Here is a 26,169-nt window from a genome sequence, read left to right as displayed (position 1 = left end):
TGGAATTATAGAAGCACAGCATCATGCCCTGATTTGGCCTGCAAACTCTTATGCTAAAGGGCAGGAACAGGTGACAGGAATTCTCTAGAGCCTGCCTTTGTCTCAGAGTAGATGCCTTTGTTCCTGCCATAAGGGGAGAAACTGAGACTCCACCCCACCACCTCCTAAGTCAATTATCTCCTGACAGCTGCTGGTCCCCATCACACCCCTTCTACCTAGGTCCTATAGCAAGGTGGCTCCAGCATCTCGGTCTCTCCTGAGGCCTCAAAAGGAGACAAGGAGGCTGAGCCTAGGGTCCAAGCCTCTTCCAACAGGTTACAATAGGACCTTCCCCAAGAACAAAATCTCATGGGAAGGGAGCTGTCAAGGTGCTTGATGGACTGAAACTCTCTGCAGATGGCAGTAGTGCTCTGTGTATGGGCAGAAGCGCTGTCCTCCAGTGCTCTTCTCCCTTCCTGTCTGAAAAAACTCCATCCAGGTGCCAGGAAACAGTTTTTCCCAGCCTGGTGTCACAATTTCACTCTGTGGTGAGTTGGCTTATGTTTTCCACCTGAAAATAAACTGAACCCTATGTCCAAGACTTTTGATCTTCATGATCCATAACTTTTCAGGAATCTTCTTTTGTCTGAAGTTAAATTTCCATCTCAAGTACTCTGTGTGCTGCTGTTTATCACCACACAGCAACACCACAAAAGTCCGAACTACAGACACGCATGAAAGAGGACCTCCAGAACTTCTTCAGAAAGAAGCAAGAAGGATCAGATTAGGTGTACACAAAGCAAAGGGGAGTTTTTTTGAGAGTGATTAATAGCAATGTGTTTTTACTATGATGAATTTTAAAAAATTTAAACCTTCACCATATTTTTACATCATACTTCATATATCTGCTTAGCTATGTGTTTTCCTTCATATGGACTGAGTTACTGTCTAATGCCTTCCCATTTCATTATGAAGGATTCAATTTTCTGTTTGCAGAAAGTAGAGTAGATTAGATTAGAATAGATTCGTAGAGGTGTCTACTAATCACAAACTCCATTAATTTTTTATTCAGGAATGTCTTAATTTATCTTACATTTTTGAAACTTAGTCTTCCTGTATATGGACTTATCGACAGGCTTTCTTTTCTCTTTTACAACTTTATATACTAATCCCTACCTTTTAACTTTCAGTTTCTGAAGAGAATTGACTATTCATTTTATTGAATATTTCTTGTATACAACAAGCTCGTTCTCTTTCATGCTTTTGGTATTATTGATTTGCCTTGTAACTTCTTATGTATAGTTTATATAGTTTGTTGAACTTCTTAGATACGTATATTCATGTTTTTATTGACCTATGTTCGCATTCACAGATCTCTCTCTCTCTCTCTCATCAGGGTCTCACTATGTAGTTCAGGCTGGCCTTGAACTCACTGTAGCCCAAGATGGCCTCGAATTTATGGTGATCCTCCTGCCTCAGCCTTCTAAATGCTGGGATTAACAGGCATGTACCACCACGTCCAGCGCTCACTAATTTTACTGATCAAATCTGCCAGTGGGAGCTCTTAGAAATTTTTTATTTTGGTTATTGCACCTTTCGGTTCCAAATTTCTATTTGGTATTTTAAAAAACAGTTTCTATCTCTTGTTGATTCTCTACTAGTGAAAGATTGTTCTCCTGTCTTCTTTTATTTCTTTGCATTTTGTTTCCCCTTGCATTTTGAGCACATTTAAGAGTTAATTTGAAGCACTTGCAGTAAATGCAATACTGTTTCCTTCTTGACAGTTTTCTATCAATTTATTTTTTTCTGTGAATGGATTGTCCTTCCTTCCTTCCTTCCTTCTTTCTTTCTTTCTTTCCTTCTTTCTTTCTTTCTTTCTTTTTTTTGGTACCAGGCATCAAACTCAGGACCTTGCACTTGCAGGGAAGGCAGCAGATCTTTATTTATTTATTTATTTTTTTAGCACCACTGAGCTAAATCCCCAGCCCCTCTTCATTCTTGATATGTCTCATTTTTTGTTACTAAAAGCTGGATATTTTAATATTATAATGTACAAAATCTAGAAATCAGAGTCTTAAAACCCCACCACAGACTTTAAGTTGATAGCAATTAAACTGTTGTTACTATTTGCTTTTATAGTGACTTCTCTCAATTACTTTTGTTAAATGTGTATTCTTTATCCTGTGTGGCCACTGAAATATGTGTTCTGTTAGTTTATTGGTCCACTTAGTACTGTGACAGTTTCCTTAAGTATCTATCTACTGCTTATCTTAGCACTTGCCTCTAGATCCAGGGTAGTCTCTCAATATTAGTAGCTTTAAATGCTTTCAACAAATTCCTCTCGGGAAGCTGCCCCAGACCTGGCAACATTATGAGTCAGGAAAAATAAAGGCAAGCTCTTGCAGTAGTCCTTCCTTGAGCCACCAGATAGGTCAAACTGGAAAACCACAAGTTTTTGAGAGAAGTTCTATATTCCTCCCATGCAAGAAAACGAAAAGAGTCATCGTCACAGCAGTGTGCAGATTTGGGGATGGTAAGCAGGAAATTTGAAATCCCACAGCCCCCACTCTCAAAGTGCCAGAATCAAAGAAGTTACTTTCTCTTTCTCCAAGCCTTCCTTGGCTCTTAAGTTTTTACCAAGATCCAGAGATGTATAAAAGTGGCTTGTGACACACTGCAAGTTCACTGCTGGCTCAATATTGCTTTTGTGGAGGCGTGGACTCCTGGTGTTGTTTATTTCACTATCCTTTGCAGCTTGTTTTTGGCATTTGAAGACATAACTGTGCATCTTTACAATGTACAATGTACACAGCCCAACAGTCATGTATAAAGAAGTGAGATGTTATCACAGGTAGTGCTGCTTCTCTCCAGCAAGGACTTTAAATACTTGTTTGATTTCAAAAATTTTCAGTTTTTCTTGATATCCATGAGAAATGCCATTAGCATTGTATTCATATTTAAACTACTAATGGAATACTTCTTTTCCATGTGCCTTTTTGGAAATGCTCCTTTAGAAGATCTTTCCACAAATCTTGGCCTGAAAAGGTGGCTGTACTTCTCTTCAGGCCTTCCTGGTTCCTGGAAAGGAGTCCATAGTCATTTGAGTATACTTGAGATATTTAGCCTTAGCACAATGACATCAAGTGGAGGCCTACTAACCTTTGGTCCCAATGGACCGAAACAACAGATAAGTGCCCAGAAGTGCCACTTGGAGTGGAATCCTCTAACCCTATCCATATTGAGAAGAACCTTAGCTTTGCACAGGACTTCCTGCATCAGAATCTCCTAGACTCTGAGGACTCAGTACTGGCCTTCCATCCAAAGCTGTATAACAGAATATCACTAATGTTCAATCATCTTGTAAGGCATTAGGAGAGTTCTGAGGAAGAAGTTTGGATTTTGGCCTAGGTTTGGTTTCACTTAGAAAATAAAAGCCAAATTCCAGCACAGTGAGTTTGTCAAAATTCAAGGCAGCCCTGGTTCCCGGTGCCTCGGTCTCTGGGTGGCGTTTTTTCAGACAAGAAGGGCGGGAGAAGAGCACCGAAGGACACTTGTGCCTACAAGTGACACACTGCTGCCATCATGCGGAGAGAGTTTCAGTATACCTGGCGCCATTACAGCTCCTTTCCCATAAGGCCTAGCTAGCTGTTGGTGAAAAATCTTTCTTGTAGTAAGTTGGAAGAGGCTTGGACTCCACGCTTGACCTCCGTGCTTTCTCTTAAGGCCAAGAGAGGCCAGGACAGCGATGCTACCTTGGTGTACAACCTAGGGAATTAGGGCCTTGTAATGGACCAGCAGCAGCCATGATAAACACCCACAGGAAGTCATGGGGTAGAGCCTTGGTTCCTCTCAGTGTGGACAGGACTCACTCAGAAACAAATCCAGCCTCTTGTGGGCACTCAGCTCCTGTTCTTGCTGGTTCCAGCAAGTTGTCAGGCCTTTTGATGATGTACCTGTGTTATGGGGATTTGGTCCCTCCTTGCAGCACTATGAAAACAAGGACAGACTGGTTCCAGGTGGTCCTATTCCCTCGCTCTCCAGGTTTCTACCCCTGCACTCTGCCTTTGTGCCTTGCTCTTAGTGGCCTCGGAGGAAAAGGTTGGAAAGCTAACCTTGGAACTGGGCTCTTCTCACCCCCCAGACATTTTGCCTTCCTTAAAGGCCAAGCTTTTGTGGAGGAATAGCTCATGGGTTAGATCTTCATGAAACCATGTCCTCATGATGACATATTGCACCAGAAGACCGAACTAGCCCAACAGCAAGGACTCCAAGGACTCTACTTCCTTCACCCATCCCATTTGAACAAAATGCCAGAGGAAAAAAGATATGCATAGTAACAACCCAAAGAGTTATCAGTTGCTTGGAAATGTTTTCTGATAGTGCTTTTATTCCTCATCAGCATATGGTTATTTTCTGAATGCTTGGCAAGGAACATTCTTTTTCTTTTTCCATTTTTATTACTGCATATAACTTATACAGGCTGGGGGACTTCTTTGGGCAAATTTATGCATGCATATAACACTTTAATCATGATCCCTTATTCCTTTCTTTCCTTTCCCACATGTTCTTCCTCTTCTCTTAACAGTCTCTGTTATAGCAAACATCATTCTTTAATTTTCTCCAGAAAGAATATTAAAAACGTTATACCTAACAAAATATAACACACATACTCACCACATAAAGTCACAGAAAATAGCTGAGAAGCATTGATGGCAAGGGAAAATGCTCTGCTTTCATATTAAATGATGGAAAATGAGATACAACTGAGAATATATTCAGAAAGCGATACCTGTAGCCTGCCATACAGAACATGTTTGACCTACAACAGTGAGGCTTATATAGCTCCCCCTCTTACGGCAAATGGCAAATTGTTGAGTACAATTCATGGGGCTACAAAATGGACAGGTATTGAGTTCTCTTGGAGAGCAAACAAATCATAGACTACTTGAATTTCTGAATTGATGTTAGAGAAGACCTCTAGGCAATAATTGCCTCCTTTTTCAGCCTTCAGCCATGAATTTTTTTTTTTTTTTTTTTTTTGCGGTATGGGGGATTGAACTCAGGACCTTCCGCTTTCGAGGCAGGCACGGTGCCAGCGTGCTAAAGCCTTGGCCCCTTCATTCACGAAATTTATCCTCTGAAAGATACAACTAGATGCCACTTGAAATATTGAACAACTCTCAATGAAGAAAATCACACGCGTAAGGACAAAGTCCTACGGAAAATTAATGTCTGAAGAAGAGTCCCAATGAAAGACTGGATTTAGGCCTCCATTTGGTTTACATTGGAAATTAAAGGAAAATCACAGTTTTGTTACCTTGTGGCATCAGGTTGGGTAAAATACAAGGCAGCCATATTTCTGTTTCCTTTCTCTATGTGGTGTTTTTTCAGACAGGAAGGGCGGGAGAAGAGCACTGGAGGATACCACTTGCGCACATACACGGAGCACTACTGCCATCGTGCGGAGAGAGTTTCAGCAAGGCAGGGGCCATTTCCATTCTTTTCCTATAATGCCTAGCTGTTTCAGGGAAAGGTGCTACCTGCAACCGAGTTGGAAGAAGCTTGGACCCCGGGTTAGGCTTCCTTGCATAATGCTAAGGCCCCATGAGTGATCTGGACACTGAGAGCTACCTTGGTGTAGAACCTGGGTGATGAGGTCCCTGAAGTAGACCAGCGGCTGCCAGGAGACGCCATTTCAGGAAGTCCTTGTGGAGGCTTGGATTCCTCCCGATGTGGACAGGACTAAAGCAACCCACTTAGAGACAAATGTAGGCTCTTGGGGGCAACTGTCTCCTGCTCTTGCCCTTTCGGATAAGTTAGGAAGCCTTTAGTTGATGCCCCTCTGCTATAAGGGTTTGGGCCCTCTTTGCAGCAGTGTGAGTGTAAAGGACAGGCTGCTTCCGGGTGTCAGCTGCACACTCAGGCCTGGTCGCTCACTCTCCTGGTTCTACACCAACACTCTGCGTTTGTATCTTGCTCCTGGTGATCTCAAAAAATAAAAATAAAGAGGTTTAAGCAGCTACAGGAACTTGGGTCCATCTGATTTCTCACAGGCTCTGCCTTCCTCATCAGCTAGAGCTTTCATGGAGGACCGTTTTAAGCCTTAGGCTTTAGGAAATCATTTCTAAAAGATGGAAGGATTGTACAAGAACATCTAAATGGAATAGAAAAAAAAAGTCACAAGAGACAAAGATAAAAGAAAGTGTGACCACCTCGCAGTTTGCCCGATGTGAAGAAACTTGCTCTACTCTTATAATCATTCTATTGGTTTCCATTTGATATCAAAAGTTAGACCTCAAGGGTGAGCCTTTTGTTCTGTCCCCAGAACTAGGAAAATAAAACAAAACAAAACCTAACGTACCCACCCTCATGAGGCAGCTTCTAAAGAACTGAATTTTCACATGACCAATTTTTCCCATTTCTGATCTTCACAAATCATTCTATCTCCAGTGTTTCCTCTTGATATCAAAGTATCTCCTCATATTGGGAACAAATCCTAAGGGCTCCATGCCTGGGAAGGAGAAGAAAATGTTTACACTTCTAGGCTTGGAGAAGAGCAATTCTAGGCTCCCAGTTGCTTGGTTCTCATCCTGACTCACTCTCTTGTGACTGCTGCTGACCTAGGCACCAGTCCTTGTGTCCCCAGGGGAGGCTGATTTTACGTGAAACTTAGAAATCATGTGGCAGGGGAAGAATCCAACAAAAAGAAAAAGTCATGACAATGATAAGTCAATATATATGAATTATAACCACCAATGTTAATGGTCTCAATTCACCAATCAAAAGAAATAGACTGGCAGAATGGGTCAAGAAGCAAGATCCAACAATATGCTGCATACAAGAAACACATCTAATTCAAAAAGAAACTCATAGTCTGAAAGTTAAAGTGTGGAAAACAATACTCCATGTGACAGGAACCTTAAAAAGAAAAACAGGAGTAGGTATCCTTTCTGCAGATCAAGTGGATTTCAAATGAAACCCTGAAATACTCTGGTCCCAAGAATTTCAGATAAGGGATAGTCAACTTGTATGTACAAATCTATTGTGAACATGTGTTTTCATTCCTTTCAAGTAAAAACTTAAGAACAGGACAGTTGGTTCTTAATGGTAATACATTAAATTTCTATATTGTTTTCCAAAATGCTTTTTTCATTTTACATTCACATTAGCAGTATTAGAAAGTTCTAACTGGTTTACACCTAAGCTGACATTTGTTCTTTTAAAACTTTTAACTTCATCTCCCTAATGAGTGTATAATTCAATCTTCTCATTGTGCTGATTATTATTTTTCTGATTCTAGTGTTGCACGCCTTTCCTTGTGCTGTACTGGCTATTTATCAACTTCTTGTGTCTTCTTTTTAATTGGGTTGTCTATTAATGAGCTCTAAGAATTCTTTAGATATTCTGGTGATACGTTATATGCATTATAAACATGGTCTGTTTAAGGACTGCTTTTCATTTTAACGATGTCATTTAAAGTTCTACATTTTGATGGAATCTCATTTATCAATTTTTTTCTTTTATACATCATGTTTTTTATGTCCTAGGAAATTCTTGCCTACCCTAAATTCATAAACATTTTCCCTTATAATTTCTTCTTAAAGCTTTATAGTTTTAGTCTTTCATATTGAGATTCATAGATCCCTTCAAGTTATTTTTATGTATGGAAATAAAGGGTTGAGGTTAATTTTTTAATATATGGATACCAGGTGTTCTAGTGTCATTTGCTGAAAACACTATCTTTTCCTCTGGTTTTGAATTGAGTTTATCTTCTAAAAAATGTTACTGTTAAATAATCTTTCAAAACTCAGTGGACCATATATGTGTGGTCCTATTTCTAGATTCTCTGTTTTATTCCAATGATCTATATGTCTTTCCTTATACCAACACTGCCTTGATTACTGTAACTTTAGAGGAAGTCTTAAAATTAGGTACCAAGTGTCTTCCAGCACTTTTTTTCCTTTTTCTTTTTACTTATCTAGGTCCTTTGTACTCCTACATAACTTTTAAATTTCAGTATCTATTGCTATTCATTTATAGCAAGTATACACAGACCTGAATTTTTATATCTACCTTGTGTTTTCTAATCCTGCTAAATTCAAGTACAAGTTCTAGGGGCTCCTAGAGATTTCTTAGTATTTTCTCTGTAGATGATCATTTTATCTACATATAAAGATTTTACTTCTATCTTGCCAATCCTATCCCAATTGTGTCATTTTATTGCCAGACTATTTTGGTTTGGGCCTATGTTTCAAAGTTTAATGGACAGATAAAGAGTAAGCATATCTGCCCTTGTTCTCCACCTTAGGGAGAAAGCATTGTATCTTTTCCATTCATATGAGGCGTTTTTGCTGGAAGTATGGAGTACATGGCTTATCTGTTGAGAAGGTTCTGTTCTGCTTCTAATCTCCTGATAGCTTTTACCATGAACAGCTGTAGAATGTAGTCCAATACAACTACTGAGAGGATCATATGGCTTTTTCCTTTCCTCTGTTAAAAGGATGACTTTTGGGGGTGGATCTTCCAGTGCTGAACCAACACTGCCATCCCTATAACCAAACCACTTTCTACATACTGCCACATCTGACTTCCAATAGTTTGTTTTGTTAAACAAATTTCTATCTATGTTCATATTTTTTTCTTCTATTATCTTTATCCAGTTTTAGGATTAGCACAATGTTGAGTTCCTAAAATGAGGGGAGAAGTGTTCCTTCTTTTTTCTGCTTTAATTGTTTGATATAATTTATCAGTTAAAATGTTTATGAGCCTGCTGTTGTCATATAGGTAGGTTTTCAAGCTAGGAATATACTTTCTTTAATAGGTGCTATTCAAATTTTATATTTCCTCCAGAGTTAGTTTCATTAATTTGTCTTCCAAGGTACTTCTTAGAAGTTGTCAAATTTATTTCAAAACAGATTTTTGTAATATGCTTTCTATATCCTTTTAAATTCTGTAAAATCTGTGATAATGTCTCCTAGATCTTGATATTGTAATTTTAAAAATGTATAACTGATATTGTGTAATAGGAAGTAAAGGTCTAAAGGAGCAGGGGAAGTGGGAGGGGTAGGGGAAAGGAAAGAAGGGAAAAGAAAAAACATGAGAATAGGAAAAAAATGGAAACAAAGTCTTTGCAAATAGGGAAGGGTGGAGGGGGTGAAGGGAGGGCAGGGGAATGGGGAAAAAAATAAGAACCAAGATGCTCATGTAATGGTACAAGATCCCAATGATGAATGTAACTGTATTTTATACCTAAAAGGTACCAATAAACTAAATGGGGGGGGGGGGAAGAAATCATGTGGCAGGCCAATGCCACTGAGAAGAAATAAGTGCTTTTAAAATAAGGATAGTGGTGCACTTCTCTAGTTTTAGCTTTGTGAGGCTAAGGCAGGAAGATTCGAAGTTAAGAGCCCAGCCTGGGCAACTCAATGACTTAAGACTAGGTCAAATAAAAGAAAAAAGTAAACATGGGCCAGGGATGTAACTCAGAGCAAATCTGTTGGATTCAACCCCCAGTATAGCACACCCCCTACACTCCCCCACATACACAAACCACAAGCCTGTGCCCTTTCCTTAGTCATATGTAATGTGTTTTATATAACCATGTTAAAAAATGTTCCTGAACTGTTAAAGCAAGGGTTCTTCATTTACAACTAGAATACTTTTCAAATATAGTTAATATATTTTAGGAACATTGATATGTTTAAAAATATTGCCATTTTTAAAAATTGAAGTAAAATTCAAATAACAAAATTGTCCACTTTAATATGTGCGATTCAGTGGCATTCAATACATTTACAATCATTTTTAGATTGTTCATTGCTTCCATAAGTTTATGTAAATAGGACTGATTTATTTTTGTTTGCTTGCTTGTTTGTTTCTTTGAGACATGGTCTCCCTCTGTAGCCAAGGCTGCTTTATTCTCCTGCTTCGGCCTCCTGTGTGCAGTGATTGCAGTAATACTGTACCATGCCTAGCTCTACACCTGAGTTCCTTTTCTGTCTTGCACTGTTTGCCACATTCTGTGAGAGTTTTGTGAATTTTTAAGGATTGTCTGTATGAGATGATGGTATTGACAGAGATCATTTTCCTTCCTTCTAATTTGAATGCCTTCTCTGTTTCTTGCCTGATTATGTTGGCTAAAACTTCAATACAAACTTTAATACAACTGGCCAAAGAGGGCATTTTTCTCTTGTTCACAACCTTAGCGCAAAGCTTTTAGTCTTTTACTTGAGTAAACTACCAGCTGTATGCCTTTCATAAATACCCCTTGCCTTACTGAGAAAACGCCCTTGTAATTAGTTGATTGCTTTTAGTTGCTTTCCTGGAGACAGGAAGTGCTGGAGTCCCTTTTTCTGCCACTTTCATTGACATCATTTTTGTCACCTGTTTTGCTTATCTAGACGCACTCATGCTTCTTTACAACACACCTGTTACAACAGCATGTATGAAGACATAATGCGGGTTCACAGGTAAGGCCACCTCCAACAGACAAGGACTCTTCAACTGTAGTTCATCTCCCATCCTTTAACTGTTTTTAGTCCAGCCTATTTTATGCATAACTGTTGTACTTCTCTGGCTTTTCTTAAGGCTTTTAACAATAGGAGGTACCTGAGACCTTCAGCAAATCCACCTGGTGTTACTTATGCCACCTGGAATGGCCTGTCCTTGCTCTTCTCACACTGCAGCAACTAGGGATCCAGGCACCATTGCACAGTGATATCACTTGAAGGCCTGATTTTTATTTTATTTTATTTTTATATATTTTGGTGGTACTGGGGATTGAAGCCAGGAATTCGTCTACAGTGCTAGCTTAGCCTGCAAACTTCCAGTTTTGCAGTTGTCCTTGTTTTGACACAGAGTCTCCCTCGGTAATCTAGGCTGACCTTGAACTCACTAAGGCCTAGCCCATGCTGACAGTTCATGATTCTCCTGGCTCTGTGCTGAGTTTATAGGCGCATGCCACCACATCATCTCCAGCCTGCAAACTCTCGCTCCAAGAGCAGGAATAGGTGGCAGGTGCCCTCAAGAGCCAGCTTGTGAATGAGTGGGTCTCTGGGTCCAGTCCACACTGGGAGGAACCTAGGCCCCGCCCCATGTCTTCCAGTGATGGCGGCTCCCAGCAGCTGCTGGTCCACGCCAGACCGCTCACCACCCAGGTTCTACACCAAGGTAGCATCAGTGTCCAGGTCGTTCTTGGGGCCTTCAGGGAAGGCAAGAACGTCCATCCCGGGTCCAAGCCTTCTCCAACTTGCTACAGGCAGGATCTTCCCCCAGCAGCTAGGCCTCATGGGAAGGGAATTGTCATGGCGCCTAGTGTGCTGAAACTCTCTCCGCACGATGGCAGTAGAGCTCCGCTCACGGGTACAAGCGCAGGTTTCCAGTGCTCTTCCCCCGCCCTTCCCATCTGAAAAAAATGCCACCCAATGACAGCGGCCAGAAAACATCGTGTCTTTGCATTTTGCTTAGCGCTTAAATTTGTTGTTGTTGTTGTTTTTTACATGAAATCAAACAACACACCGTATCAACAGCTCTTCGTCAGGAATCTTTTTGTCAGAAGTTAAATTGCCCAGGCGGCATGGTGCACTCTGTAATATGTCCACTTGGGAGGCTGAGGCAGGAAGAGCTTTGCGAGTTCCAGGTAGCCTGGGCTACATAGTGAATTCAAGACCAGCCTGGACTATGTAATGAGACCTTGTCAAAAAAATCCTATATATACCCATCAACAGATAATTGGATAAAGAATATGTGGTATCTACACATAATGGACTATTACTCTGCTATAAAGAATGACAGATTTGAGACATTCGTAGGAAAATGGATGCACCCAGAATATATAATGTTGAGTGAAATAAACCAGACACCCAAGCTTAAAATACCTTATGGTATCTCTTGTCTGAGTGAGGCAAAGTACAAATGAAGAGAATAATAAAGGATGGATTCAAGAGGAAAAGGGAATGGATCTCTTGCAATAGGGAAGTGGTTCAAGGGAAGAAGCACAAAGGTGAGGAGGGGAAGGGGAAGTAAGTGCAATAAAGATACGCCATGTCCAGGACCCTAATAACCCGAACTAATATAAACATTGTATTCCACAACATTATCTAAGATTAATAATAGTAACAAGAATGGAAAATGATAGGGGGCTGGAGGAAGAAGGAGCAAGGGGGAGGGAAGGGGAAGGGTATAAGAAAAAAAACAAGCTGTGATACGTGCATGTAACCACTCCCCAAGACAATTGTAAACTGCATGAACTACAAACATGTACTAATAAAATATTTTTTGTTTGTTTTTTTGTTACCGGGGATAAAATATTTTTTAACAGGAAAAAAAAGGTTTTTTTTTTCTTATTTATATCTTTATTGGTACATTTTAGGTGTAATAGGTCTTTTTTAAAGTTCCCATTCCTTTATACATCCAGTGTTCAAATATATTTTCTGCATTTATTACTGGAATGCTTTGTAAACTTGTTAAGTATTCTTTTAAAAGTTCCTAAATATTCTTTTGGATATTATTTTTTGACTCTCCCCTTCTTTTCAGCATCTCTTAAAAGTATATATCCTTCTTTGCAGTATTTCCATGTACATAGGCCATGCATAAAAAAGTGCAGACAGCCTGGCCTGGTAGCACAGGCCTATGCTCCCAGTTTGAAGCACGCTAGGTGTCTGAGGCAGGAGGATCTCAAGTATAAGCACAGCCTGGGCCACTTAGTAACATACTGAGACCCTGTCTCAAAATAAAAAATCATGTGAAAAAGAGCTGGGGATGTAGTTCAGTTGGGAGGATCTGGGTTCAATCTCTAATACCACCAAAGGAAAAAAATGCAGGTAGGCCATAGTTAATGCCACAAATAGAAAACAAGTAATTAAAAATTATGGCCATGTTATAAATACTCCATTTTCCTATGTTCAGTTACAAATACAGCTTACTTATTTCCAGGAGCTCAAAATCTTTTTGCATCAAAAATTATTTTGCACATATTCGTTCTAGATGGATTCTCAAATTATGAATGTAATATTAGCTTAAAGAAATGTCTTACAAGTCAGGCATGGTGGCACATGCTTGTAATCTTAGCATTCAAGAGGCTGAGGCAGGAAGATTTTGCCAGGAGTTCGAGATCAGCCTGTTCAGCATAGTGAATTCAGGCCAGCCTGAATTACATAGCAAGACCCTGTCTCAAAAACAGAACAAAACAAAAGTCTCGGAATATTTAAATCTATACAAGATTGAAGAAAACACTTCATATAAATCTTGTTTTTTCCCCAAGTAACCATACTTCACTCAACATTACCTCAATGTTCACATGACCAAGTCTTCCCATTTCTACTTTTCTTCATGTAGCATTCTACCTCTTCATATCAAATTGTCTCCTGAAATTGGAGGGCCAAATGTCAGCCAAGTGTGAGGGATCCATGCCTAGAAAGGAAAAGAAAATGTGTTTATGCCTAAGGGCTTGGAGAAGAACAAATCTGGGCTCTTGGGCACTTGGTCACCATCTTGTCACACTTCCCAAATTCCTGACCTAGGCCAAGAGGACATCTGAGAGAGCGTATTTTCTCAAGAGGATGGAAACCAAGTATACAGTGGAACTGCTAAATACCCTCTGAGACCAAACTAACAATTTCTAAGATTTTATGTATTTACTTATTTATTTATTTACTTACTTATTTAGAAAGAAGGTCTCACTAAGTTGCTAAGTTACCCAGACTGGGCTAGAACTTACAAACCTCTCACTTCAGCCTCCTCAAAAGAATACAAAATTTTGTATTGCAATGAGAACATCAAAAAAGAAAAAAGGGAACCTATAGAATGGCAGAAAATGTTTGTAAATCAGGTGTCTGGTTAGCGATTTGTATTGAGAACATAAAGAACACTTACTACTCAATATTGAAAAACACTTAATTAAAAAATACGAGCAAGTTTTGAACAGAAATTTGTCCGAAGACATCGATATGGCCAATAAGCACATTAAAAGATACTCAACAAGGGAGGGCTGGGCAAGGGTGAAAAATAAGAACCAAGAGAGACTATGTAAAGGTGCAAATTTCCAATGATGAATGTCATTATATTGTATACCTAAAATGTACCAATGATTAGAATGAATAATCGATAATGCAAAATAGGAAGAAAAGGTCCAAAGGGGTAGGGGTAGTGGGAGGCACAGGGGAAAGGAAAGAACGGAAAGGAAAAATGATGAGAAATGGAAAAAATGGAAATAAAGTCTTTGTAAATAGGGAAGGATGGAGAGGCTGAAGGGAGGGCTAGGAATGGGGAATAAATAAGAACCAAGATGCATTATGTAAAGGTACAATTCCCAATGCGAAATGTAATTGTGTTGTATACCTACAATGTACCAATAAAAGAATTTAATAAAAAAAAACACAAAAGATACTCAACATAATTACCCATTACAGAAATGTAAAAATAAATAAATAAAAATTTAAAACCACAATGAGATGCTACTTCATACCCACTATCCATACTTTAAATTTTTTATGTTTATTTGTATATATTTGCTGTACATATTGATTACACACATGGTAGGGAGTTGGTACATATACGTAACACATCTTCATTCTTTTTATTTCCCCTCTCCTCCCATCCCTCCATAGCTTAGTCCAGTTCTTTAGCAAAAAATTTATCTTATTTCCTATTATCTGTCTTTTACATTTGCCCCTCAAATTATTTATACAATGGGTTTCTCACGTAAGAAACACTGTGCAATATTTAAGATTGTGTGTCTGATTTATTTCACTTAATACTGTGACCTCAAGGTACATCTATTTTCTTACAAATGGCTCGAATTTATCCTTCTGTAAGGCAGAGTGGTACTTCATTGGGTATATCATTTTCTTTATCCATTCATCTATTGATGGACATATAGATTTCTTCCAAGATTTAACTATTATGAATTGTACTGCTATGAACATAGGTGTGTATATATTATGTTAATATGATGTCTTTAACTCTTTGGGGGAAGGTAACTACAAGAGGAAGAGCTGGGTTGAAGGGAATTTCTATTTTTGTTTTTTTGAGGAATCTTTATACTCATTTTCATAGTGGTTGTACTAGTTTACATTCCCACCAACAGTGTACAAGGGTTCCTTTTTCCCAAGCATCCTCACCAGCATTCATTATTTGACCTCTTGATGATAGCCATTCTTTCTGGAGTAAAGTGGAATCTCGGTATTATATTAATTTTCATTTCACCAGTGACCAGAGATGTTAAACATTTTTCATGTATTTATTGGCTATCTCTGCTTCTGAGAAGTGTCTATTCATTTCAGTTGCTTATTTTTTTATTGAGTCTTTTATTTCAGGAGGTCTCTTTTTTTGAGTTGTTTATATATTCTAGATATTAGTTCTCTATTTGAGAGTAGCTGCCAGTTTTTCTCATTGTGTAGTTTGTCTTTTCATTCTGTAGATTTTTTCCTTTGTTGTGTAGAAGCTTTTAAATTTGATATAATCCCCTTTGTTAATTCTTGATGCTACTTCTTTTGCAACTGAGGTTCTTTTCAGAAAGTCCTTACCTGTGCCTATGTTTTGAAGTTTTACCTATTTTACATTCCATCAGATTAAGTGTTTCTGTTAAATGATGAGAAAATGAGACACAGTTTAGAGTAAACTCTCATAGAAAGAGATGGTCACTTACCTGTAAGTGTTCTGCCATACTGATATGTGTGTGTGTGTGTTTTTTTTTTTTTTTTGGTACCGGGGATTGAACTTGGGACCTTGCGCTTGTGAGGCAGGCGCTAGAACCACTGAGCTAAATCCCGGGCCCACTTATTCAGACTACTTAGGGGAGGTAGCACTCACACCCTTAATCCTAGTGCCCTTGAGCCTAGCATTGAACGGAATCAATCCCAGAGTCATACACTCTAGATCCAGCCACCTCTGAAAAAGCCTCATCTAAGACTTAAGAGGCTTTGGGGGGACATCTAGACACAAGCCATAACAGCCCGTGACAAAGAAGGCTATGTACTTAGTCCTTCCTCTTATGATTCATGAAAAATTGTCTACAATTCATAAGGTCACAAAATGAGGTACTCTACTCATCTCAGAGGTTACCCAGGTCACAAGCTGTTTGGATTTGAGAACTAATGTTAGAGAAGAGCTCTAGGCTTGAAGCCATTTCCTCTTTTCTCTCTCATCATCCGAAAATTTATCCAGTAAAAGAGACAACTAGATGCCAAGGAACCCACTGTGCAACTAACGCCACATAAATAAAATGACACCAGAATGGACCAGGTACAATCACAATTAATGTCTGAAAGGATGAGAGTTTTGAGGAAGGAATGTGGAAAACAAAAGAAAAATCAAGTCTTTGTGAGCTCCTCCTGCCAAACAGGGCAAAATGCAAGACACCCTTATTTTCTGGCACCTGTCTCTGGTGTCCTTTTTTTCAGATAAGAAAGGCGGGAGCAAAGCACTATACGATGATGCTTGCGCTTATACATGGAGCGCCACTGCCATCGTGCGGAAATAGTTTCAACACACCCAGCACCATGACAGCTCTCTTCCCATGAGGCCTAGTAGGTGGGCTGAGATCCTGCTCGTAGCGAAATGAAAGAGCCTAGCATTCCTGGATGGGCCTCCTTGCCTCCACTAAGGCACTAACAGAGACTGATCTAGACACTGATGCCACCTCAGTGTAGAACCCGGGGATCTTCGTACCTGGAGTGGACCAGCAGCGGCCAGGAGCCGCCATAACAGGAAGTTGTGGGGCGGGGCCTCGTTTCCTCCCAGTATGGACAAGACCGGAGGGACCAACTCAGACAAAAGCAGGCTGTGAGGGGCACCTACGTCCTATTCCTGTCCTTTGTAGCAAAAGTTATTTTGCCTTTATGTGATGTCACTATACTATCAGTATTCTAGTCCCTCGTTAGAGCAGTGTGAGAGCAGAAAGGACTAGGTGGCACTTGCACAGTGAGTCTTGGTTCATCACTCTCCATGTTTTACACCAACTCTGCATGTATGATTTATTCCTGGCCGCCTATAGACAAAAAGGGGTGTAGGGTCTTCTGATCTCCCAGATACTGTTTTGGTCAACTTCTAGGACTTTCAAAGAGGAATACTTTAGCTCATGTTTTAGGGCTTTCTGGAAACATTTCCCTACATGGCAGTACAGCATTGTCACAGAAGACCCAACTAGTGTGCCTCCAACTGCAGTTTCTGCCCATACAATTTGAAAACTAATGACAGAAGAGACAATATACCAGGAAACATGGCTTGATTTGATGAAGCCCACACCACTCCTTGAATCTTTTCTGTTTCTATTTGATACGAAACTTAGATCTAATATGCACATCGCTTGTTCCATGGGTGAGAGGCATCTAAGCTACTCACATTTGGCAGATTCTGAAGAACTGAATTTCCAAGTGACTGAGTCCTCCCATTTCTGCTTTTCTTCAATCTCCAGTGTTCCCTCTTGAAATCGAAGTGTCTTGTGGTACTGGGGACCAATCTTTAGGAATCCATGCTTAAGAAGGAAAAGAAAATGCTAATAGTAAGGGCTTGGAGCAGAACAAATCTAGGCTCCAGGTTGCTTGGGTCTCATCCTGACACTCTTCCCAGATTCCCTGAGAGCGCTACCCTATATTATGACCTAGGCACTAGTCCTGTGTCCCTAGAGGAGGTTGACTTTAAGGGGAGCTTTTAAAGGAGGGTCCAGATAGCTCTCAAGACTGAAGGCTACACAATGTCTTACTTGGTGTGACACAAATAACTGAAAGACTATAAATTCTAGTCAGAGAGGTCATACTTGATGCCATGGTTTCATCCTTTAACATTGGAGTGCAAATATTTTCCCACATTAGTTTCCCACATTAATGTTTTCACTTAGGGAACAAATGATGATGTATTTTCTCATTAACTCAAACATGGAGCTTTGAAAGGACTCATAAAATAACCACGTGTTCATCAAGAAACAAGCACGGCCATAAAACTTTGTATTATGCACTAACTTTTTGCATATCTTTTCCCATTCTTTCAATACATAGAGCCAAAGTTCTAAGTAGACAGTGAAACACCACAATACATTTGCATTTAAATTATATTTAGTTTACTCATTGGGTTTTAGAATGGACATTTTCACGTCTGATTCCCAGAAAGTTTTTGATAGTAAAATAAAATGCAGAACCTGGATATTAGAAAATAAACATTTGGTTTGCAAAGATCTTCTTGATTGACATATTTACTACAAAAATATTAAGTTGTCATTTAACATTTTTATCCATAAAAACCATTTATATAAATAAAATTAATTTATATACCTAAACCATATATATAATTATATAATTACGTATACATTTACACTAGAAAAATTAGGCATTTTAAATTCTTCTCAAGTTTTCATCCTACAGCCCTGCTGAGTGCAAATGCTTATAATCTCAACACTCTCCAGGCTGGACACAAGTTCAAGCCCAGCATGGGCATCTCAGCAACTTAGGGAGAAACTGTCTTTTAAAAAAAACAATTTAAAGGGCTAAGGATATCGGTTAGTGGAAAGACGCTGGGTTCTATCCCCAATATCGGAAAAATATTTTATTTCAAATTCTAGTCTTAAAATTTTTTTTCAAGTTGGCCATGGTGGTGCATGCCTGTGATCCCAGCATTCGGGAGGCTGAGGCAGAGGATCGCGGTGAGTTTGAGACCAGTCTGGGCTACACAGTGAGTTTGAGGCAAGCCTGAACTACATGGCAAGACTCTGCCTAAAAAAAAAAATTTTTTCTTAAGTTTTGAGACTCTTTTTATACTCCAGACTGCCCTTAACTTACTACATATCTCCAACTGGCCTTGAATTTAGTGTGCTCCCCCATCAGAGCTTCAGGAGTGATTTTAAATTTTTTTCTTTAGAGGCCACAAAGAAAGAAAGCAAATTTGAGAAAGAACTGTTTAAAATTGGCACCTCTCATATTCAGGCACCCTGAGGTCTTCCCTGAGAGAATTTAAACATGGATACACCATTCACATGTAGCTCTAGTCTTTCATTAATATCTGTTTATATACATCTAAATTCAAAAAATGCAAGCACATTCTCAGTCTAACACTGACCATGATCACAAATGTAGAGGTTTTAGAAGTTGTGTATGCCTCCAAACAGATGTACCTGTGCAGCCCTCACGTGGTCATTTCTCTTTAGCTATCATCACATGCATTTGCCACTTAACACAGGCCTTACCCCACCACTGGCATATATCCATACCAATATATATTTTCTATTGGTTGATATTTTCTATTTCATTCTACACCTTTAAGAAATGATAAAATAGAAAGCACTTGGTAGGCCAATCCCAGTGTGCAGAAATTAAGTACTTTTTAAATGTCTGTGAGTCAGGTGGCGGGACGAGGGGGTGGGTGGCAGAGGGGAGGATAGGGGAGGTTCAGGAAGCTGGCAGAGGCCTCTAATCCCCGAACTCTTGGAGCCTGAGTCAGGAAGATGGAAAGTTCGAGCCGAGGCTCAGCAACTCAGTGACTTATGAAGATCCTGTCTCAATCAAAAAATAAATTAAAAGGGCTTGGGAAGTGTAGCTCATGGCAAAGGCCCTGAGTTCAATCTTCAGTAGTAAAAAATAAGTCTGTGCCATGCTATTATATATGCATATATAATAGGTAGTTTCATAAAGAGATGTTTAAACTTTCCCATGGCATAATTGTTCATGCTTAAGTGTTCCTCACTTACAACTTGAATACATTTCAAATATAATTAAATTTCTTGGGACTATTGATATGTTTAAAAAATATTGTCACTTTTTAAAATAGAGGTAAAATTCATGCAAATAAAATTACTCATTTTAACTTGTGCTATTTAGTGGCATTAAAAACACTCACAACACTGTGCCAGAATTTACTTCTATCACATAATTTTAATTCCCACAAAAGGACGCTCTGGACGTTGAGATTTTTCATTCCCTTTCCCCTGACCCTGCCCAGTTGCCAACAACCACTTTTTGCTTTCTCCAGTCTATGGGGTTACCTATATTAGGGAGTTCATACAAAAAGAATCATCACAAAACTTGGCCTTTTGTGCTTGTTTATTTTATGTAGTATGTATGTAGTATGTAGCTACATCAGTAGTTCATTTCTTTTCATGACTGAATAATATGCCTTTTATATACATACCACATGGCATTTATTTACTCATCAAAGATATTTCCCTTCTGTCCACCTTTTGGGTATTCTTACTAGCGCTACTTTGAACAAGTATATAAAAGTACTGGTTTCAGTATCTGTTTTCAATTCTTTTGGTTATATGAGTGGAATTGCCAGATCATATGTTTCTATGTTTAAATTTTATGAGCATTCACACAGTTTTCCATAACAGCTGCACCATTTTGCATTCCTACCAGCACTATAGGAAAGTTCTATTTTTTCTACCTGCTTGACAATACTTGATTTTCCCATTTTTTTCGTACTGTATGTGAAGTGGTATCATGAGGTGGTTTTGATTTGTATTTGTGTATACTAATATTAAAGTGTCTTTGCATGTGATTGTTGGCCATTCATATAACTTTCTGGGAGTAACATCTATTCAAGTCCATTGTTTATCTTAAAAATTGTGTTCTCTTTTTTCCTGTTGAGTGATGTTTGTTTGTTTGTTTTTTAGGTATTTTGGATATTAGATGTTGTTTAGATAATTTCTTTGGAAATATATTCTTCTATTAGGCTGCATGCCTCTTTATGCACTGATAGTGTCCACTGTTGTAAAACACTTTCAAGGACCGGGGTTTTAGCTCAGGGGTTCTGCCGCCTGCCTCACAAGTGCAAGGTCCCGAGTTCGATACCTGGTACAAAAACCAAAAAACACTCAAATTCTGATGAAGTCCAATTCATTTTTTCCATTGATTGTGCTTTTGGTAGCATATCCAAGAAACGACTGCCAAGTCCGAGATCTACCCTTTTCATTTTAACTTTTATACTTAGATCTTTGATACATTTTGAGTTCATTTTTGCACATAGCTTGAGGCAGGGGTCTCATTGCATTGTTTTGTATTTGAGTAACCAATTACTATTCATTCCTCCATTGAATGTCCTTGGTGAAAATCAACTGACCATAGTGTATGGGTTTATTTCTGTGCTCTCAAGATATTCCACTGATCTCTGTCCCTATTCTTGAGTAGAGCACTGTTGTGATTACTGTAGATTTGGTAGTAAGTTTTGAAATCCAGAAGTGTGAGACCTCCCTCAACTTTGTGTTCATTACTCAACAATTGTTTTGAGCCTGGCATAAATAGCATACCCATATAATTCCTGAACTGAGGAAACTAAGGCAGGAGGATCCAGTGTTTGAGATCAGCCTGGACTACACAGCGAGCCTTTGTCTCAAACAAAAAATGTTTCAGCTATTCACATCTCTTGCAATTGCATAGGACATTTAGGATCTTCTCTAATTCTGCAAAAATCATTATTGGGACAATGAAAGGAATTGCATTGAATCTGTACATCATTTTGAGTAGTATTGCCACCTTAATCATACTCGGTCTTCCAACTCATGAACACAGGGTGTCTTTTAATTGAATTAAGTTGTCAATTCCTTCAGGAATATTTGATAATTTTCAAATACAAACTTTTTTATCTCCTTAGCAGAATATTGTCCTAAAAATATTAATACTTTTCATGCTGTTGTAAATGGAATTGGTTTCTTAATTTCATTTCCAGATTGTTCAATGCTAGTGTATGCATATACAAATCAGAATGATTTGTGTTTCTTTGTTTTTGAGATGGTCTCCTTCTGTACTTCAGGTTAGCCTTGAATTCAGCTTCATGGGTGCTGAGATTACAGGCAGCTCTATGTCTTATTTTTATGAATTCATTTTCTCTCCCTCTCCTGCACTGTTTGTTGCATCCATTTATTAGCTCTAATAGAGCTTTTGGCAATTTTTAAGGATTTTTTTTTGGTATGAGATCATGGAATTAGCAATCAGAGACCATTTTCCTTCTTCCTTCCAATTTTGATGCCTTCTCTGTATATTTCTTGCCTAATTACTTGACTAGAACTTCCAGTACAAAGTTTACTACAAGTGACCAGTGTAGGCATTTTTCCCTTCTTCATGATCTTTGGGCAAAGCTGTCAGTCTTCCACCCTTCACTATCCAACCAGCTTTTTCATAAATATCCCTTGCCTTAATGAGAAAACACCCTTCTAATCATAGTTCATTGACTTTGACTGCTTTTCTGGAAGGATGAAGTACTGAAGTCTCTTATTCTGCCATTTTCACCCGCATCACTTTTGCAACCTGCTTTGCATTTCTAGAAGCAAACATGCTTCTTTACAATGCACCTGCTATGTCAGCCATGCAGGAAGACCTGACATGAGTTCGCAGGTAATGCCAAGTCCAACAGACAAAGAGTCTTTCAGCTGTAGGTTGATCTCCAGTCTTTTTAATTGCTCTTGGTCCTAGCATTTTTATGCACAGTTGTTACAGCAAAAAATACAACTCTTCTCTGACCTTCTCTTCAGGCCTTTAGGCTTCTAGAGACAATAAGGGGCATTAAGATCTTCAGCAAGTACAGCTGCTCTTTCCATATGCAAACTGCAAATTGTCTTTCCTTGCTGTTCTCACATTCTTGCTCCCAGGGATCCATGAATCATTGCCCAGTGGCATCATGTAAAGGCCCGCTTTTTGTGGTGGTGGTGGTGGTGGTAGTGGAGTTTGAATCACAGGCTGGACTAAAACTTTTCTTCTTCTTTTTTTGAGCCAGGGTCTTGATATAGAATCTAGGCTGGCCTTGAACTCACTATGTAGCTCAGGCTGACTTCAAATTCATAATCTTCCGGACGCGACACTGGGATTTTGGTGTGCGCCTCCATACCTGGCTTCTACCTGTAAACTCTTGCATGGGCCAGGGATTTAGCTCAGTGGTTCCAGCCCCGGCCTCGCAAGCGCAAGGTCCCGAGTTCGATCCCCAGTACCAAAAATAAATAAATAAATAAATAAATAAATAAATTAATTAATTAATTAAATTTAAAAAAAGAAAAGGTTGCAGGTTCCACAAGAGCCTTCAGTTGTTTTAGAGTCCTTCTGTCAAGCCCTCACTGGGATGAACCAAGGCCCCGCCCCACAACTTCCTGTGATGGCGGCTGATGCTGCTGACCCACTTCTGGCCCCTTACTCCCCAGTCTATATACATCAAGGCAGCAGCAATGACCAGGTCTTTGCTAGGGTCTTCAGAGAAGGCAAGGAGGCTGAGCCAGGAGCCCAAACCTCTTCAATCTCGTTACAGGCCACACCTTCCCCGACAGTTAGGCCTTATGGGAAGGGATCAGTCATAGCACCTGATATACTGAAACTCTTTCCGCAAGATGGGAGTAGTGCTCCACTTGTGGGCACAAGCGGTGTCTGCTGGTGCTCTCCTCCCTCCCTTCCAATCTGAAAAAAAAAAAAGCCACTCAAAATACAGAAGCCAGGAAAGATGGCTGCCAGGAATTTTGCCCAGCCTGGTGCCTGCTACTAGCTCACTCCACTGTGATTTTGCTTTTGTTTTCCATGTGAAACCAAATTGAAACCTAAATCCACACTTTTTCATCAGGAATCTTTTTTCCTTGGAAGTTAAATTGCCATCCTACTTCTGCTCCCTACCACTTAGCACTTTCACTTGACATCTTCTGCGCTTCAAGCAGTTAGATAGTCCCAGGCCCAAAAGAGAGAGGGAATTGATTGTTCCCTGGAGATATGTAATACTGAGGTACCAACTGAAAATTCCCAGTAGACTTTGACCTATTTTTCTCCTAGACAACTAGAGAGTCTACTTTTACTTCCTTGCCTTTTGTGTTGAATTCTTGGCAACTCTTTGTCAAGAGATAAAAGGAAACCTAGATGGCTTGCATCACCGTATGCTACTGGGGTTTTGTTTTAAATTGGAATAAAAAAACATTCTTTTGTCATTAAATGTTTTACAACTTCTTCCTCTGACTTTAGTTCATGTGTTTGTTATAATTTATCTCTTAGGCATCACACTTGCAGTATTTTACCTCAGTTCACAAACTTAATTTGTTCCACAATTTTGGAAAAGATGGCTGTATTTGTGTTTGTGAGGGAAAGATGGCTGCAGTCATGTTTCTTACCTGATGTAGAGTTTTTAAAAAACAAAATTTTTCCAAACGCTTTTGTTTGTGAACCAAATTGTTTGCAAATAAAAGCATTTGTGGACCAAGCTACCACTATATTTTTAAAGATTACTCCCAAATATTCTGTGAGGTTTTCTTTTTTTAACACAAATACACCACGTGCTGCAGAATTTCCCTGTCATGGGCAGGTAGCTAAGATTTAAAAGTGTTCTAAAACCTCATATCTCATGATATTTGTTAACAGATCAAGATTCCAAATTGGGCATAGACAAGGGTGCATCTATAATTTCTTGTTCAGGTATCTCCTGGCAGCTCTTGTTGCACACCATGTTCCTTGAACTACAGAGTCTACACCAAATGAGTACCAGCATCCAGATCTCTCTTAGTTTTAAGAGAAGACTAGGAGGCCCAGCGTGGAGTCCAAGCCTCTTCTGTCTTGCTACAGGCAAGACCTTCCCCCAACAGCTAGGCCTCATGGGAAAAAAGTTGTAATGGTGCCAGGTCTAATGAAAGTCTTTCCGCATGATGGCAGTAGAGCTCCCTGTTTGGGCACAAGTGCTGTGCTCAGATGCCTTTCTCCCGCCCTTCCTGTCTTTAGAAAATACCCAGAAACAGTTGCCAAGAAATGCGGCAGCCTTGCACTTTGTCCAGCTTGGTGAAACAAACTTATGCTGTTGTAATTTTACATCCCTTCCTCTTTCTTCTTTTTTTTTCTAGAACTATGGATTTGAAATGTTTCATGGTAGTACTTGTCTTCCTTATCAGAACATAGTTATTTTCTGAATCCTTGCCAAGTGTTCTTTAATTCAATGAGAGGATGTTATAAACCTTACATCTGACACATACACACCATAAAGTCACAGAAAATAGTTGAATACTTGACGGCATGCTTCTGAGAAGTTGTCTAGGACATTCCAACATACATGTGGCATTTATAGCCACACCGTCAACTCTACTATTATCACTTGCCGAAGAGGTGGGCCGTCAGGAATGTCACAAAAGCCAGTCCCCTTCCCCAGGAGTCCCCGCGTGGCTCATCAGTGCCCAGAAGTTACACCTGAATAAGATGTTGAAGCACTGGAAGGTCACAATAGTCACTAGGCCTACATTACTTTTTTATAATACAGATTATGGAGATAGCAGGAAGTAGAGAGGAATGCCTAGAGGAGAAGAGTACCCACAAAATTTTAGCCACTTCTGGGTTCTGCAATTAATGGTCATAGTGTAAGAAAGCAGAGCACTGGGAGGCGGAAGCTAGCAGAATAGCTTTTGTTTCCTCTTCCTAATCCTTTCTCTAATCTTTTAAGAACCTATTTCTTCCACTTAGCTGTCTAATTCTAGAAAGAAACCTCAATAATGCCCTTTCCTTTGCTAAGCTCATCAGAATTGACTTGCAGAAAAGAGTGTTTGTGTGAAAACAAAATGTAGATGAAGGCCCCTCCACCCACCCAGGTTAAGTTCCTGTGGAAGAATGGGAGACAAAGACAAGGAGGCACACACTCTAGAGAATCTGCCAGGCACAATGATTTCCTGTTTATTGTCTCACTGTGGGCCCTTTTCTCCCACAAAAGCCTTCCACAACCCCAAACCCCCAAAGCCAGGTATTTGTGACTGGAAAGGTCTTATTTTCCCCAGGGCCAGTTTAGAGTAAATGTTTCCCTCCAACTAATTTCGTCTACTGAGCCTTCCATTTTGCAATAAGTAGCACAAAATTTTAACTCCAGTAACAGTAGGGTTCATAGAGATCCCAACACTCAAGGGGTGGGGGTCTTGTAAAGCTGTTGAGTCTTCATCAGGAACTAACTATGAAGAGGGCAAGGAGAACACTAGCTAGTGGGAGGTAAATAATGTTGTTCTCAGGGCCAAGTACAGTCATCCTTTTCAGCAGATTCCCAATGGAAAAAAGCCACCTATCTGCCCTCATATCCTGCTCATGACAAAAATCTATCTTGCATCTTGAAAAATCACAGAAGCTGTTACTTGTGGTCTCAGGAGATTTTTTAAAAAATGCACTATATACTTTACATTCTCTTGAGAAAATATGTTCTCCTGGAAGTCAAAATGGCTTAGGTCAGAATCCAGTAAGTCCCTGAGTTTTGAATATTAAGAGCTGCAAACTTTCACTGCAA

General features: G+C 39.5%; 1 long non-coding RNA gene across 7 annotated transcripts in view; it reads right to left on the bottom strand.

Moving 5' to 3' along the window:
• The window catches only part of LOC101707895 (uncharacterized), a 137,449-nt gene that overhangs the window by 69,618 nt on the left and 41,662 nt on the right, over nt 1–26,169 (bottom strand). For all 7 annotated transcript variants that reach the window (XR_015446822.1, XR_015446819.1, XR_015446821.1 and 4 more), the window contains 2 exons: nt 17,320–17,452; nt 13,265–13,389 (listed from right to left, as the gene is read on the bottom strand). This is a non-coding gene — a long non-coding RNA (uncharacterized LOC101707895). The remainder of the gene's footprint in view (nt 1–13,264; nt 13,390–17,319; nt 17,453–26,169) is intronic.

The sequence above is a fragment of the Heterocephalus glaber genome, unplaced genomic scaffold (assembly GCF_053883595.1).
Source record: "Heterocephalus glaber isolate CG9 unplaced genomic scaffold, H.glaber_assembly_v1.0 deba00001729, whole genome shotgun sequence".
NCBI lineage: Eukaryota > Metazoa > Chordata > Mammalia > Rodentia > Bathyergidae > Heterocephalus > Heterocephalus glaber.
This window is presented reverse-complemented; position numbering and strand designations above follow the sequence as displayed.